Below are 18,079 nucleotides of genomic sequence, written 5' to 3' on the forward strand. Positions count from 1 at the left end.
TTTGTAGGAAGATTGCGGGCCCGTCAAATTGCACAGAAGCCCTTACTGCTGATTACACGCCACATTCACTTGACCCGCACCTGGACCTGCCTTTTTCAATGGAAGAACTGAATGTGGCTCTTGCTTCATGCAATCGATCGTCATCGCCTGGGCCGGATGGCATATCATACCGCCTATTATGCAATCTCGGTGATCGAGCACGAAGTGCTTTGCTGGAAGTATTCAATGAGTCTTGGAGAGATGGAACGGTCCCCAGAGAGTGGAAAACAAGCCGGTTGGTTGCACTTCTCAAACCTGGAAAATCGCCTCTAGAGCTGACATCATACCGCCCAATAGCGCTGGCTAGTTGCGTAGGGAAGCTGATGGAGCGAATGATCCTTGCCAGACTCGAGTGGTTCCTAGAACGCCATAGAATATATCCAGACGCCATGGCCGGTTTTCGTCGTCTTCGGAGCTCCATTGACAATGTCATTGACCTGGTGACCTACGTACAACACCAGAAAATGAGCAGACGGTTATCTGTCGCACTATTTTTAGATGTCAAAGGAGCATATGACAATGTTTCTCACGAAGCCATACTTGACGCCCTCGAGTCAGTTGGTTTGGGTGGGCGAGTGTACCGCTGGATCCAATGCTATCTACATATGAGATCATTGTTTATGCAAACTGATGATGGGCCGACTTCTGAACATTATACACACCGTGGTGTTCCTCAAGGTGGTGTATTGAGCCCCACACTGTTCAGCCTGGTTCTGATCGGTCTCGTGGAACGCATACCAGATTCCGTGCAGATATCTCTCTATGCAGATGATATTTGTGCCTGGACGTCAGGTGTAACACGTCCTCAGGTACGTGCGAGACTCCAGAAAGCAGCGAATTCAATATCGGCGTACCTTAGAGAAAAGGCCTCGAGATTTCTCCTGAGAAATCGGCGCTGGTCGCGTTCACGCGGAAGGCAATGACGTCATATCCCATCGCCATCAATGGACACAGTGTCTGCTACGCCAGGACCCACAGGTTTTTGGGGGTCACGATCGATCGAAATCTCTGCTGGAGTCCCCATGTGGCCACTCTAAAGAAGCGCCTAACGGCCATCGCACAACTTTTCAAGTTCCTCGGAGGCAAAACGTGGGGCACATCAGTGCACGCGATGTTGCATTTGTACAAAACGCTGTTTCTGGGGTACCTGCGGTATAGCTTGCCGGTTCTGACGAACGCTTGCAAAAGCAGTATACGCACAATAGAAAACGCCCAGGGCCAGGCACTCAGAGTTTGTCTTGGATTACCACGCTGTACATCAACAGCGGAAACCATCACAATCGCCAAAGATCATCCGGCCACAGTGCACATTACTTTGGAGGTGCTTAGAGCTCATATTAGACACCTTGCTCGCGCCCCTGCCCACCACCTAGCTTCGCTTCCAGAAGATCGACCGAGTGCCTCCTTCTGTAAGAGAGTATTGACTTTCCGTGAGTGCCTTCCAACAGTCTACACGCCTCCGGAACGGATACTAACACCTCCTTGGTGCTTAGACCGACCAAAACTGCGCTTGACAGTGCCGGGGATTCGCAAGAAGGCGGAGCTCTCGGCGCCAGCTTTAAAGCAGATGATTCTACTCATGCTACACGAAGAATACAAAGATCATGTCAAACTTTACAGGGATGGCTCGACAACTGTTGGAGGATCTGCAGGAGCTGTGATCTTCCCAGCAAGAGCCGAAACCATCCAGTTCAGAACGTCACACAAGACGACATCGACAGCCGTGGAGCTCGCGGCACTCCGCAGCGCACTCCGCAGGATTGATCGAGAGACACCACAAAAATGGAGCATTTTTACTGATTCGAAACCAGCTCTCCAATGTCTACACAATGCTCTACGTCGTGGGCCTCAAGACCAATTGGCGCTCGAAATACGACAACTGTACCATCACCTAATAGACGAAGGACATGACATATCTTTTCAGTGGTTACCAGGCCATTGCGGCATCATCGGTAACGAGCATGCCGACGATGCAGCTAAGAATGCTCACGAAAATGGAGTGATGGAACCTATTCCACTATCAAGAAGCGACGCAGCAGCAAAGATTAATACGCTTGCGCAGGATATCGCAAGGTCTATGCGGAATACGCCCGATTTTCTCCACACCCGTCTTCACCGCCTGGACCCATGCCTACGACTTACTATTCCATCTGGCCTACCCCGATCCGAGACGACCCTTCTCTGCCGCATGTGGCTTGGGGTGTCTTCCACGAACGCCTTTGCCTGCCGCATCGGAATGAGAGACAGCGCTGCATGCGACCATTGCGACAATGACGAAACAATTGAACATATTTTATGTCAGTGCCCCCAGTACAGCTCTCAGCGACAGTCCCTCTCAGCAGTGTTTGCTCGCCTCGACGACCAGCCACTTTCTGAGCAGTCAATCTTGGAATGTCGGAAAGATCGAGCTTCACGCCAGAAAGCAACGAAGGCACTGATGAAGTTTCTGCGAGCGACCCGCCTCGTTGAACGATTGTGACACTACTGTGTGCGCGTGTGTGTGTGTGTGTTTGTGCTTCTCTTCCTCCCTTTCCCATTTCTTTTTCTTACTTTTCTGTCTCCCCTTACCCCTTCCCCAGTGCAGGGTAGCAAACCGGATATGTTTTCTGGTTAACCTCCCTGCCTTTCCGCATTAAATTTTCTCTCTCTCTCTCTCTCTTTGCAGCTTAGTTCATTTAATCAAGACTGTGGCCATCGAATTTCTCCGCGCGATATATCGATGAATCTTGCAACGGGAAAGAGGTACGCTATTGGAAGCTATACAATGAGCTCTCTTCAAATCTTTTGCCACATACTCATAATATTCAAATCGAGATGAACGCTTATACCGCAAGGTTTAACATGTGAAAGGTAAATATAGGAAAGCTAAGTAATAACTCAGTTTATATTATTAAATGAAGCCTTCAGCTTTCTCTGCTCCTTGAAGTAAACGCGTAGAGGCCATAATTAGACGGAAATATGATAGAACGTTCCTTCTCTTTTTTTTCTTCAAATGTTTTGGAGAAATCCTCTTCCAGTAAATAGGCGACATCACACGTTCGCAAACGCTCTGGCTTGAAATGGGGACCACGGCACGTATTTTTCATGAAAACATAGCAACCTACATGAAACTAATTTTGTAGTAGTAGATATTGTTAGCGGGTGTACTTCATAGTGAAGGAGCAGCAGCAACAAACGGAGGTTTGAGAAGCAGAACAACGACGTGCAGTACTGACTTACACCAGCCGTCCAGCTCATTGTAAAAAAAACTCACCTACAAATCCTGTAACGATATTGTTCTTTTCGCATTTCCTACACAATCGATAAGTCCATGCTTCTATGTAAAGCTGTGCATAGAATCAAAACTGTCACGCCAGTCACGTTATATGTACTGAGGCACAATAGTCGTGACATTGTTGTGACTTCTAATCTATTCGCTTAAATTATAGGGGTTGTGTCCTGGGCTACACTTCACTTGCAAGACTTGACAAATGTAACACACAAAAAAGAAACAAAGTACAGGCAACGGTGAAGACTCCTAAATTTTTTTCTTTGTCTTTTCGTCATATTGTCTAGATATGGAACGTAAAACCTCCTAAACTACACAGAGCCTCACAAAAACCGCCATAAGGAATATTTTTAACTAGGTCTTAGGGCCCACGAGACGAACGTTTCTATGTGGCTAGGGCACCGGGAGCCAAACATATGACATCGCATCCAATTCCAGAACTAAAAGCGCCACTGAATCACTGCTGTGGTGCATGCCAATCTTATTTATTTTATAACTTTTTTGCAAGGCTAGTATGATGCCATTTGTGGCTTCTCCAACAAGGATCTTAGCATAAAAAAGTATACAGAAAATTCAGCGTTTGAAGCTACGGTAACGCGAGAAAAAAAAAGAAAAGGGACACGAAAAAAAAAACCTAGCAGAGCGTGGTTTCGATCCACGGACCTCTGGGTTATGGGCCCAGCACGCTTCCACTGCGCCACTCTGCTGTCTTTTTTTTCATTGTATTTAATAAAGTGCTTGGGCAATAAAGACAATATCAAGCGAACAAAAGTACAATAAAATCGCCAAAATAAGCGCTCAAGCGTTACTCATAAACACTAAATGCCTAACACAGCGTGAGTTCGTCACATGAAGAGTTCTTCACATCGTGTTATACAAACAAAAAAGTGGTGAGGTCAAACAGTTCTCTAAGGCAGAGTACCAGTCTGGCCTAAAGTCTAGCTCGTCGTAGATGTTTTTTAGGTGGATAGCCATTTGAATGAAGTGTGCGCTTGAAGAGGTGGTGGGCTCTGCATTGCGGTCTTGCATTCGTGTCTTCCACAAGCTGTGCAAACCCATGAGGAAAAACATATCATATGGTACTTCATCAAGTGTTTCTGGCAGAAGATAACGTATTTTGTGAGAATTAATGACGAAACATTTTTTCAGTGCTCGCTGAAGGACATCCCATCTTTGCAGCTAACAAAGCAATGTTCAATCGTTTCCGGCACATCACATAGACGGCAGTTAACAGACGGAATGAAAATACCTTTTCTTTCTAACCATGTGTTTACCGCCAGTGTTTCAGAATGGAGTTTATAGAAGAATGTTTTTGAATTCGGTGGAATGTACATTTTGCGCACTCGCTTCAACACATCGTGACCAGGAAGATTGGCGTACAGTGAACGGTACAATGGAGGTGGGAAGAGTGTACTCAGTAGGTCCTTATAAAGCACCTTGCGCGTTACTGAGTACAGGTATTCTACAGAGAAGCGAGCTTTAAGGAACTGAACTGCGAGGTAAACTTCCTGCATGAATCCCCACAAGCATGGGCGTTCGGAGAAGTTGGATGAAACAATTAAATCTGGTAAGCAATCAACAAGTGTAACCTGCAAGAAGGAACGGATTACAGATGGGAATTGTCTCAAAAAAGAAGAATCGGGACACTATTTGCTATAGATAAAGGTGTTTTAGTCCTAACCCACCCTCACTAACTGGCTTGAATATATTATCACGACGCATGGGCTCAAAAGTCGAATACCATATGAAAGTAGCGAAAATCCGATGAAAGCGTTGTATATAGAATCTTGCGCAATGAATGAGTTGCAATACACAGTAAAGTTTTGTCGCTAAGAAAGTATTGCAAGCTTCAGCTCTCCCAAATATCGAAAGTCGATAGGGCACAAATGTCTGGGCCTGTCGTTCAAGCTTAGGGACACGTTCTTTCCAGTAATGCGCAATGAATCTATATGCATGCAATGGTACACCGAGGTATGTTGGAGGAGTTCTTGTCCAATTAATCCCTGCAAAGTGGTTAGGTGTGCTACCCCACAAGCCAAATCACAGTCCTAAACTTTTAGAGGCATTTCAACAAGCTCCTGATACTACGCCAAACTTTTCAATAGTATATACCAAATTTTCGACACTTGGTTTATCTGTGCAAAAGAATGCGACATTATCTGCATAAGCCAATACTTTGACCTCACTGCCTAATATTCTAAAGCCACTCTGCTGTCCGCGTAGCCCCACTTAAGGCGAACTGGTTATGGCTAGGAAAAGATGAAATCATAAACTCCTGCAATAATAGATATATTCACGATATAAGCCCCTTAATGTATAGTACATGTAGTGCGGCAAATGCTGTAGCGAAAAAGAAGAAAATTGAGACGTAACAGACGGCGCCTGTCGGAATAACTTTCAATGCTTTGAGAGCACAAACATTTCGCTGATGAAAATCATTGACGATTTAGTTATGAAGGCGAGAAAAAAAGTTTTATCGTTTCCCTGAGTCCTATCCTATTTATACTTTTGCCCCGCGTACTTCGGAAACGTGACTTCCGCTTTACGCTAGCGAACAGTTGCAAATATTCAGGTTCATCAAGTGACATCCGGATGACCCATCTCGCTCTGAATTCAACTTCCTGCACCAAGTTCTTGTCTGAGTCACTGATGTTGGACACTTTCGGGTTACGCATTGATACCAGCTCTGTACTCAACTTACTTACACTCTACACGTCCCATTCAAGTATTTTGTTACGTGCTCTGAATGACAGACAAGGAATACTATTCATAGGATGCCTTGACAAGAGTGCGGCTAATAATCCACATGGTGCTTAGAACTTTTAATCAATAGGGTAGCTAAAAAGTTCTTACCTACAGGAGTGCTTCCCGCACCTTTTATGCATGCCTGTGCAGGTGTTTGTATAAGTGCGTTTATATAACACATACAAAACTTAAGAATATCGGCTGGAGCGAGCACAGGGCGCATGTCCCAATAACACTCTCTCCCCCTTCCCTGGCTACGCCAATGCTCTTCAAGGTCTTCTTTTGCATCGGTCACTTGCGCGACAAGTCAATCGCATATTTGTCACCATATCAGTGCATAATTAAGGTTAAGAAGTATTAAGGTAGCGTTAACGACTCTCTCTCTTCGCCACAAACTCTCTCACACCACACAGACTTTTTCCACTTGGCCACCGCTAATTATGGAACACAATACGAAACAGCAACAACAGCAGCGCAATATACCTCACCTTATCCAAAAAGCTCAACTATGCTTGCAGCTCACAAACAAAGCCGGAAAGGATGTCGAGTTTACGGCAAACGCTACAAAAAGCACGTCGACCCTGCCCGAGGTGATTTGAGAGCCGCGTGCGAGTATGAATTTTGCAAAGCCCGTTCGAAACGTGCGTCGAGACCTTCTTCACGTCTCAATGCTTCAAACGCACATATGCCGTCAGACGAGCACTGACTGAGCTCCCAGTTCTGTGCATAAGCAGGAGAGGTGGCGGCAGGATAACGGTAATTGGATATAACCACAGGATAACCACTTAAATAAACTATGGCGGTTCATACATTGTTTATTTTAGTTAGCTCAGAGCCTGTCCCCTTCTTCATGGCGAAACGCTAAGAGCTCATACAGCAGTGATGGAAGCGACATTTCGCTTTTTTGCATTCTGCAGCAGAAGAAAGGGTACTTTGGAGCAGCCCTAACTGTCTTCGGAGCAGAAAATATTGCTATAGCTAAGAGTTGATATTGGTGTATTTGGAGCAGATATATCCGTGTTCCTAAAAATTCCTGATGTGTATAACATCACTTAGGTATCTAATAAATATTTCTATTTATTATTACGAATGCTGTGTGCTATAGTATGCAGCTAGCATACAAGTCATATAGTATCCATAATCAACGTAAATCAATGAAAGGGGGAGGGGGTCAAGGCAGTCAGGACATTTCTTGTGTTCAGGCTGGGGAAAGTGCCCCCATTGAGATTTGGCTTTAGCACGCGATATAATTCATTTATAGTTAAGTATAGTGAACCAACTTTTAAAAGGCTTTGTTATCTGCTACTGCGTATATAGCTGTGTCGAATTCCCCTAAGCTGTGTGAACGATTAAAATCAGGGAAAAAAGTGAATAAAAAGAGACTGAATGGAACAATGCAATTGCTCAAGCTCCGACGCGATACTCGTTTTTCCTAACTTTCATTTGAAGCATGATTTATGTGCTATATAAAAGTACAATCCATATAAAAATAAGAATTTGTCGCCATGGCCTGATGTGCGTCGCTCCTTATCATTTTTCTGGATTTACGCCACTGAGTAGCATACTAGGATGATAGCATACAACATGCTTTTGGTTTCGCTTAGGCTCACAGGCTGGTTGCCATGGTTCAACTTCATTCTCTTCAGTTTGCCAACACTATTTTGGCGCACTTTTCGAGCAGTTACTAGGAAATGTAGCACTTTAGAGCAGCATGGAGCAGCATCTCTCTTTTGGAGCAGTTAGGATCAATTTGAGCAGCACTGCCATCACTGACACATCTCCTCGTGCATTTGCAGGAGACGACTCGAATGCGAAACTATATTCTTCTTTTTCTTTTTTGTGGGCTCTAATTATGTGATTCATGCGATGAGTGCTATCAAGAAGTGAAGCGTAATTTGTTTCGAAACCGGTTTTTTAAAAAAACAAGGCGCTTTGTTTTCTCTCATTACAGATTAATCTTCTGATTACACGCTCATTGAAGGAATCAGAACGAAGATGACAGACGCGAGAAAAGTTAACGTGTCAATGCGCGAAAGGGTACCAGAACTTAGGCATGTGCCACGTAGCACCAGTCATCCCTTCGCCGATTACAGACATAAGCGCCCCGAATCATGGAGCCTGGCACTTGTCGTGTCCTGTTTAGGCTTGATCCCGGAAGGTAGCGCGCGCGCTATTCCAATTCGAGACTGTTCCACGAGAGGCCACTGCACGTAACAAATGCTAAAACAGTATAATCGTTCATCGTCAAAAAAGTAGTATCGGAGAAAAAAACGTGCTTGCATTCAGATTTCTAAGCATCTTTCAAAAAGGAATATAGAAGCCGCCGGGATATTGCAATTATGATGTTTTTGGTGGATATAAAGCCCCGCCTGTTTCATCGGTAAAGCGGGTGGAGGTCGTGGCGTGGCGTCATTCTGCTTCTGGTCACCGACGCGTGCGGACGCAGGATGGCAGGCTCTTCAAGAGCTGTTACAGCGGCCGACGCTGGCCGCGGTTTCTCGTGCACATCACTTCCCAAGGACTACCGTTTAATTCTGCCACCACTGCCCACAGGAGAAGGACTCAGACGCACGTTGGTTCTGCACTGCGATATTGCAGCGCGTCCGTACGGGATTAATGACTTCCGAAAGCCGCTCAAGGAACTAGGCATCATTCAAGAGGTAAGCGGCATAGGAGCGTATCAGATGTGGCACGTCTGGCTTCTTAACATGAAGACAGATGAAGCCAAGAAGACACTTCTGGACGCTGGCCTACTCTCCGTGAAAGACCGGCCCTGCGTCGTCGTCGACCCAGAAAGGCAAGAGGTGCGTCTCAAGTTGCATTGGGTAGCCTTTGACGTCAACGCAGAGACTGTACGGCGTGCTTTCCGGGAGTACGGTGAAGTGAAAGAAGTCATCAGCGACAAGTGGAGATACGAAGTCTTCGAAGGAGTTGAGTCAACCACAAGATTCGTTCGGCTACTACTTAAAGAAGGCGTTACTACGGATCGCATACTCACCAGATGCGTCTCGGGAGCGGCATGGCACTGGTGGTCGTGCCAGGAAGAGCGTCGCTTTGCCTGCGTTGCCGGAACACGGGACACATTCGTCGCGACTGCAGGGTGCCCAGGTGCGCTGGTTGTCGCGCTTTTGGGCATGAGCAGGCGGACTGTACTCGTTCCTATGCCAGTGCAGCAAGTCGAGCAACAAATGCCGACCACAGTGAATTGCTCATGGATGAAGAGGAAGCAGAGAGGGCCGCAGCGTCGAAGGCAGAAGTGGAGGCGTCTCATGCAGTGGCGACCAGCGAGAAAAAGGTGGAGACACCTAAGGAAGACACAGATGAAAATACGGTGATGGGCGCTCCAGTGCAACGGCGTTCGACTCAAATCGAAACCCAGCACAAGGCTGAACCAGTCATCGGGTCCGACGCTACTTCGGACATGGATACAGTTGAAGCTACGCCAGTAAAGCGACGCCTGAATGAGGGAGACGCGGCGTCCCAGCAGCGTCTGGCCCAAGAAGATCAAGGGCAGTGGCGAGTGGCTGGCTCCAAAAAGTCTCGGGGTGCTGGTCGCCTGCGTTCGTCGTCGCTTTCACGCGGCGGCGATGGGATGACGCCTTGAGCGTCGGCCGGACAGTGGGTTAGGTGTTGGTAAGGTAAGCGTCTTTCGCTCGGCTTTCTCTCATCACGATGGCGACGATTAATTTGGCGACGCTAAATGTACGTGGGCTTTCTGCCAAACGGCGGCAAAACCAGCTTTACTGCCTGATTATAGAACAAGATCTAGACATCGTCGCTGTACAGGAAACTAAAGTAGAGAGTGAAGAGCACGCTGAGCGAATGGTGCAGCCTTTCACGAGAATGTTTGATGTGTGTGTTTGTCACGCAGTGGGTACATCTGCAGGTTGCCTCTTGTTAATTCGGCAGAGCCTTAATGCGAAAGTGGAGTCTGTAACTACCTGCGAGGTGGGTCGTTTTATTATATGTGATTTATCCCTACCAAAAGAAAAATGGAGAGTAATCTGTGTGTATGCACCCACTGTGATTCAAGAGTGAAAGGAATTTTTTGAAAAACTTGATGTGTATTTGAAATGTGAACGTAAACTAATTTTGGCCGGGTATTTCAACTGCGTTTGTTCGGGTATAGATAAATCAAGTTCCAGGCCATACAGAGATTTAAGCACTGCCGTTCTAATCGATATGGTGGCGAAAGCTCAGCTAGAGGACGTGGGTGAATGTCTTTGCAGTGGAAAAGCGGTTATGTTTACCCACTTTCAGCGTTCAAGCCATGCTAGACTTGACAGAGTATACGTGTCTTCCGAAATCATTCCTTCGTGCCATGATTACAGAGTTACACCTGTTACGTTTAGTGATTATTGTTTGGTTTCATTCTCAATGGGTAAACATAAAAGGAATAACAAATATTTCTCTTGGGAACTCTGGAAATTTATTGTAAAGCTACTAAAGGATGAAGAGTTTAATCGGATTTTTCTAGAGGGCATAGAAGACTTACTAAATAGAACACTTGAATCCTGGGGACATAAGTGGAAATATTTAATTAGACCATTAAACTGAAAGCACTTGAGAGAGCCAGTATCTTGAGACATGCTGAAAAAGAACTTGAAGTGCGCTTGCGTGAAAACTTGCAACAGTTAGTAGCGGATGAATGTATTCAGGCCGGAACATTTTCAGAGGAGATAAACATAACTAAACAGAAGCTAGAGTTGATAGACCAAGAACGTTATCGTGGAGCATTGATTCGAGCTCGAGCAGAAAACTTGGTAGCGGGAGAAATGCCAACAAAACGAGCTCTTGGAGCTGAGAAGAGACATGCCTGTAAGAATGAAATAAGAGAAATAGAATATAAAGGAACAAGGTGCCATACGAAAGAAGTAATATCCGGTGCTTTTTTCGAATATTACAAAGAGTTGTTCACACCAACCAGTGTACACGCAGAATGTTTTAATAGTGATTTCATTTCATTAATGCCAAGACTTGATGATGAAAGAAAGGAAAGTTTAGAATTGCCTATAACAGAGCGAGAAGTTGAAAAAGCAATTGATAAGTTAAACAATGGTACGTCTCCAGGACCAGATGGCCTTAGTGCTGCAGTGTACAAGGAATTCAAACACGTAGTTCCACCTATTTTGAGAGAGGTATTTAACGAGGCTTTTAAGTGTAAACAACTTCCACCATCGTTTTTGTCAGCCCACACGGTCTTAATACCTAAAACAGAAGATCCCGCGAAGTTAAGAAGTGTTACTGCATATAGACCAATTAGCCTAACTAATGTTGACTATAAAATATTGATGAAAATATTGGCCAGAAGACTCCAGACAGTTAAGACAAAACTGATTGGGCCCCACCAAACTTGTGGCATAAAGGGAAGGAAAATAATGACCAACATAAACATAGCACGATCAATCCTAGAAAGTTGTGACGCTATGCATCTCAATGTTACCATGCTTCAAATTGACCTCGAAAAGGCATTTGATCGCGTGCCGCACGACGTGCTCCTTTCATTACTTGAGCACATTAACATAGGGAGTTTGATTAGCGAAGGAGTGCGCATGGCTTACACTGGATGCACGACGAGATTGGTAATAAATAAATCTGCGGGTGAGCGTATACCTGTGCTGCGGTCAGTGAGACAGGGGTGTCCACTATCGCCCCTGCTTTTTGCTATTTTTATTGAACCTTTCTGTTTAAGTGTAATTAATAACCCTGCAATAAGCGGATTTAAATTGCGTGAAGCTGAGGTTAGCCCCCTTGCATACGCAGACGACATTGCAGTTTTCTGTACAAATTATGAGAGTATAATGCATGCTGTAAATGCCGTGAAAACTTTTTGCCAGGCGAGTGGTAGTGCCGTAAACTGGGATAAGTGCCTTAGCTTCTGGCATGGGGAATGGGACGTCACGCCAAGAGTATTTCTAAACATTAAATGGCAGGAAACACCAGTGAAGTATTTAGGAGTGCCGCTGGAGTTCTATCATGACAGTGAACCGTATTGGAAAAAAGAAACAGAGGCATTGCGCAATGATGTAGAAAAATGGAAAGGTTGGGGTATTTCGATATTCGCACGGGCCACAACGTGCAACTTGTTTCTGGTGAGCCAGCTGTGGTACGTAATGCAAGTTTTGCACTGCAGTAGAATAAGTGTGCAGAAAATACACAGAGTATTTGCAATTTTCATATGGAGCTCTGTATGGGAAAGATCAAGCCGCACAAACCTGTTCAGAAAAGTTAGAAATGGCGGGCTCGGATTAGTTCATTTGTACATAAGACAACTGGTCAATCGTTTCCTTTTTCTGCGTGATGTGGATGACCTCTTTTTGAGAACTGTTATACAACTAAGGTTATCTAGAGTGCTGCCGGGATTTCTCGTATCATCATCAAATATGCAAGGACCAATACAAGGGTATTTAAAAGAAGTTGTTTTGTCTTTCCGCTTTTTGTCAGTGAGATTTTCGTTAGAGTATCTGGCTGAAGTACCACGTAAGAACTTGTATAGAGACCTTGTCGATGTTTTACTGCCTGTTCCATTGTACCGTCAGCTATATTGTGCAGGCCCAGGACAGGATGTTCTGAAACGTGTTGAAAGAATGCTTGTAGCGCCAGGGGTCAAAACTTTTTTCTCTAAATTACATACTGGTACCTTACCAGTTAAAACGTAGTTGCAGGATAAGGGAATATTCGTGCCATGGAGCACAAATTGCCACTTGTGTAAAAAACCAGAAACAATTGAACACGTATTTATAGATTGCTGGAGCGGGATCTTTTTCTGGGACATACTGCAAAGAACCTTGAAAAAAGAATTACCGTTAAGTCCACGTGGCATCCGTTTTCTTTCGGTTAAAAACGAGGCAGGTGTACCTTATGATCTTATCATGCTTCTGGGCCTGCACAGTATATGAAAAACCCGATGTGCCTTTGAAAACGCGGATGTAGAAGTGCTAGCTGTGCGCGAATATTTTTGCAAATCTGTGTGCCATTTTCTTGAAATGCTGAAAAGCCAAGAGGATGTGCCAGACTGGATTGGGTGCATTGAGCGATTGTTACGAATGCCCAAGTATTGATTAATAGTCAGCCAAGAGCTGACGGTACCTCAATGAATTCTGTGGGTGTATTTTGTGACGCATTTGAATTTGGACCAACATGTAAATATGTAAAATGTGAACAGTCATGATATGCAAAGCAATAAAAAAAAGAGGTCGTGGCGTGCCCCTGTAATCCAGCTACTTGGAGCCCGGTACTAGAGGATGGGTTGAGGCTGGGGGTTCTGCCTTACGCTGACCTATGTTGATCGGGTGTCCGCGCTAAGCTGGGCGTCGATATGGTGACCCCGGGGGAACCCGGTGGTGACCAGGTCGTCTAAGGAGGAGCGAACCGGCCCAGGGCGGACACGCAGCAGGCAAAAGCTCCCACGCTCTACAGTAGTGGGATAGCACCTGTGAATGGGCGGCATTGGGTAGCCCAGTCGAAATACCCGGACCTAGTACTCTTTTACTGCTTTTTTTCGTGAGCATTGCAGTAAAAACAGTACGTACACTCAAAGATGAAAACATGAGTGTAAAATAGCCTCTTTTTTTCCCACAACAATATTCGTTATCTATCATGCGTTGCTTTCCTTGCACTATCGCCGCCCACCTGCCACGACCACCGCGCGCTACACCGCCGACATATCGGTTCACACGCAGTAAACCTGACGCGCGCCTAACCAACACGTTTAAAAATGTCAGTGCGTCCCACTGACAAGACCTACGCCCGGCATCGCTTCGAAGGAATCTTACAGCGAGTATTGCATTGTAGCGCCCAGGTTAGCACCGTTCAAAGCGTGACGCTGAAGTCCTGGAATGACGCCACCCGTGCGCAACGCTGCTGCTTCGCGTCCCGTCAGTGTTTTCCTCGGGAAGATGATACTAGCAGACGCGGCCTGCGCCGGCCTTGCGAAGCAAGAGAGGTAGAAGGATGTGACGATTGGCGCGAGAGCCGAGCATGCGCAATGGGGTGTGGATGGCACCAACGACGCTTGATCTGCAACTTCGTGGGACTAAAAAATGATTCGCATATAGAAACACACGCAAATTACACGCGTCCTTTCTTACAGCAAGAGGTGTTATGAAATCACAACTGCGGTCACGCGCAGTTGTCCGCCACCGCCTGTGTCCGTAATCACATCACGCGAATTAAGAAGAAAAATGGCCCGAATCTGCATGTTACACTGTTACATCTGAAGAGAGTGAACAAAACGTTTATTTGATGTTCTACGCAAGAAAATTGGTGAATGGTATTCTGCAGGCGCTGCTTTAGAGTGCTTCGAGCGTGTGCCGGAGGCGAACGAACGCATCTAGGCACGTTCAACACAAGTGTCATCTGGCAGTTATCTTCGAAAACGAAGGTGTGCAGCACGTGGAGAAAGATGCACGCCAGCCTCGGAGGTGATAAGGTAAAGAACGCTAAGCGACCGGCAGGTGCCAACACCATGACGTCGTAGCAAAGCAATGGAAACTCCTTTTTGAGCATCGCGTTGCACTGTCAACGCAGCGCGATTAAACGCTACATTATTTAGAGTTACTTGTGTGTGCCTCTTCTAGTATAAAGGCAGACATAAAAAACACCGAAGCGTTGTTGTGGCGACTCAGATATGCAGAATAATTGCTTTTTAATTGACAATGCCACAAATATGAACGCTAAATCTTGAGCAATTACGGTGGGCGCTGCGAATGGGTATAAAATATCATCATCAAACGCCGGAAGAAGAAGAAAGAAGACTGCTGCCTGGAGCGAGCGCGCGCTACTTCACTTCTTCCAATAAACCGTATTCATTCGAAGCAGTCCCTGGTCTCGATCGTCCTAATAATGGTGCCGTGACCAGGATACTACCTCCTCGCCGGCAAGAAAGGTCAACCTGCCACGGAGCAGCAGAGAAGAAAACGGCGGAGGAGCAGAGGATCGACCTGGATCGAGCGACGAGACCACAGTGGACAGTGCGAGCATCAGAACGAACGATTTACAAGTAAGGAGTCATTGTTAACCGCATCAATAGAAGCAAAGAAGTGATAACGAAGAAAAACAAAGCGCTTTGCTCCCAGATCACGCGACTGATTAATGCAGCCGAGCAGCAAATTAATGATGAAGCTAACCGGGAGCAGCTGCTTACAATGCAGGCGCAGATTAAAGCAATAAGCGACAGTCTCAAGAGCGCAAACGAGCAAATGGAAAAGTTTCTAACAGAAGACAATGCCGAAGCTAAATTCAAAAGCGTCATAGAGTACGACATGAAATTAACGGCGATCTTATCTGCAATAGAAACCAGACTTCGACAGCCTGAAGAATCGGATTCAAGCGATAGGACAAGGCAGGTGATACCCTCAAGTACAGGACAAGAAGCAACGGAACTAGTTAAGCTACCAAAGCTTGAAATGATAAAGTTTGGGGGGAAAACTTTGAAGTGGAACCGCTTTTGGGCTCAGTACGAGTGGGCAGTTCACCTGAGACATAACATGAGCAAGGGACAGAGGTTCAATTACTTGTTAGCATCACTAACCGAAAAAGCTGCGGCTGCTATTGAAGGACTTCAGTACTCTGCAGAGGAAAATTATAATAACGCAATTAAAATACTGCAAAAAACGTTCGGCAACCGAGAACATTCCTTTTAAATGCACATGAATGAGCTATTCAGTTTGGAGAAAGTGAGGCCTGTTCAAGATACCGATGACTTAAATAAGCTAGTACAGAGAGTGCAAGTTAACATATTGGCAATCAAGTCACTAAAAGTGGAAACCGAGAGCTATGCGCCGATGTTATTACCGGTATTGAAAAGAGCAATTCCACCAGAATTATCAGTGCAGTTCAAGTCAAAAGAGGCTATGAGAAACAGCTCAGCTTCAGAAAACGGCGAGCAAAACAACGCAACGGGAAAAGCATGCGAGGAAAAGCTGGACAGGCTTATGTTATTCTTAAGAGAGCAAGCGGCTTTTCGTGAAGAAACACAACGTGAACAAGAGAGGATAACTGCAAAACCAAGAGAGAACCGCGGACAGATGCTCACAACTTCAAGCTTCTATAGCTCAGCGGACAGAACATGCTTATTCTGCAAGCAGAAAACCCACGCAACCGAAAACTGTCGTAGGAGCATTCCAATGGATGAAAAGAAAGCTATACTTACTGAAAATAGAGCATGCTTCAGATGCATGCGACCAAACCACACTGCACGCATTCGCAAGGCCCAAGTAAAATGCAAGCAATGCAAGGGACGACATGCGACGTCAGTGTGTAGAACGGTGATGCAGAAAACAAGAGCAGAGCTGTTCATAACAGCGCAAGCCGAAGAGACGACGTCTACGCTACACGCAACCGAAAATATCAAGCACAAGTTTGTGCTTTTGCAGACAGATGTAGCGTGCGTAGAAGGAGAAACATGTGGCCGGCATAGCTGTTTGTTATTAGACAGCGGAAGTCAACGTTCATTTATTGAAGCGAGATTAGCGAAAGAAATAGGTGCGAAGGTGTTGCGACAGGAAAGGCTGACGATTGGTTCATTTGGAGGAGACGAAAAGGTCAAACTAATGAACGTGGTGCAAGTGACTGTAGGATCACGAGAAACAAGCACGACAACAGTGATTGAAGCGTTACAAGTCGACGTTATCTCGCACAGTTGTATATCCACTCCAACTAAGAAACTCAGCGAGAAAATGAAACAGCTAAATATGCAAGTGGCTGATCACAAGACCAAGACGACTGCAACAAATTCTGTAGAACTACTGATCGGCTCAGACTATTATTGGGAATTCTTTACTGGTAGAACTCAAAGAATCGAGGACACACTGATGGCTGTAGAAAGTATACTGGGATGGGTACTGCAAGGGCCGTCAGAGCAAAGCAAGACAAAACTAACACATAATCAAGCAGTCATGGTTCTGAAGGTCGAAGCTGCGAAGACAGAACTCCAGCAAGTGCTACAGAAGTTCTGGAGCCTGGAGTCAATGGGGACCACAAGAAATAGTTTGGATAACACCGGAAATGAAGTGGTCGAAGAATTCGAGCGCAAGATTGTGCAACAAAACGGTCGCTATCAAGTCAGCTTGCCATGGAAACAGGACGTAAACTTGGAAAGCAACAAGGAAAATGCGATAAAAAGACTACAGCAACTGACTAAAAGGCGTCAACCTATGATGTCTGCCGGCGTTAGTGGCATTGACTCGTCAGGTTCTCCATCTACGTAAGTCAATGGTCGATTGTTGAGTGTTCCTTCAACTTCTGCTACAATAGTGCGTAGCTCCTCTACTGAAGCTGTGCTTTTCGATATTATTTTTCGCATCGACGTCTTCAAGCTTCTTATGAGGCGCTCGTAAAATCCTCCCCACCATGGCGCGCACTTGGCTATTGTTTTCCATTTAATTTGTTGGCCACTGCAGTAATTCTTTAAGACCTCGTTGTTAATTGTTCCGAGCATTCTGTTGATTTCCTTTGCAGCTTTTATAAATGTTTTGGCGTTTTCCGAGTATATTACGGCTGGTATTCCCCGTCGAGCTGTAAATCTTCGGAATGCTTGTAGAAAACTCGACGATGACAAATCGTTGGTAACTTCCAAGTGTACTCCTCTTGTTACCGCGCAGGTAACAAGAGGAGTACACTTGGAAGCACATAATGCTTCACAATCTGGTACTTGTCCTTTGCGTAAAGAGGTCCTGTGAAGTCAACTCCCGTAACTTTGAATGGCTCTGCTTCAGTGACTCTGTCTGCCGGAAGTGGAGGTATGTCTTGAGTCGCCGGTCTGGAGTTATGCCTCTTGCAGAGTACACATCAGCACATAATGCTTCACAATCTGGTACTTGTCCTTTGCGTAAAGAGGTCCTGTGAAGTCAACTCCCGTAACTTTGAATGGCTCTGCTTCAGTGACTCTGTCTGCCGGAAGTGGAGGTATGTCTTGAGTCGCCGGTCTGGAGTTATGCCTCTTGCAGACGACACATTTGTCTAGAACTTTTTTCACTGCTTGTCTACCCTGCAATATCCAGAACTTACTTCGAAGTTGCGCTAGCG

This window comes from Rhipicephalus microplus, chromosome 3, assembly GCF_043290135.1.
Source record: "Rhipicephalus microplus isolate Deutch F79 chromosome 3, USDA_Rmic, whole genome shotgun sequence".
Lineage (NCBI taxonomy): Eukaryota > Metazoa > Arthropoda > Arachnida > Ixodida > Ixodidae > Rhipicephalus > Rhipicephalus microplus.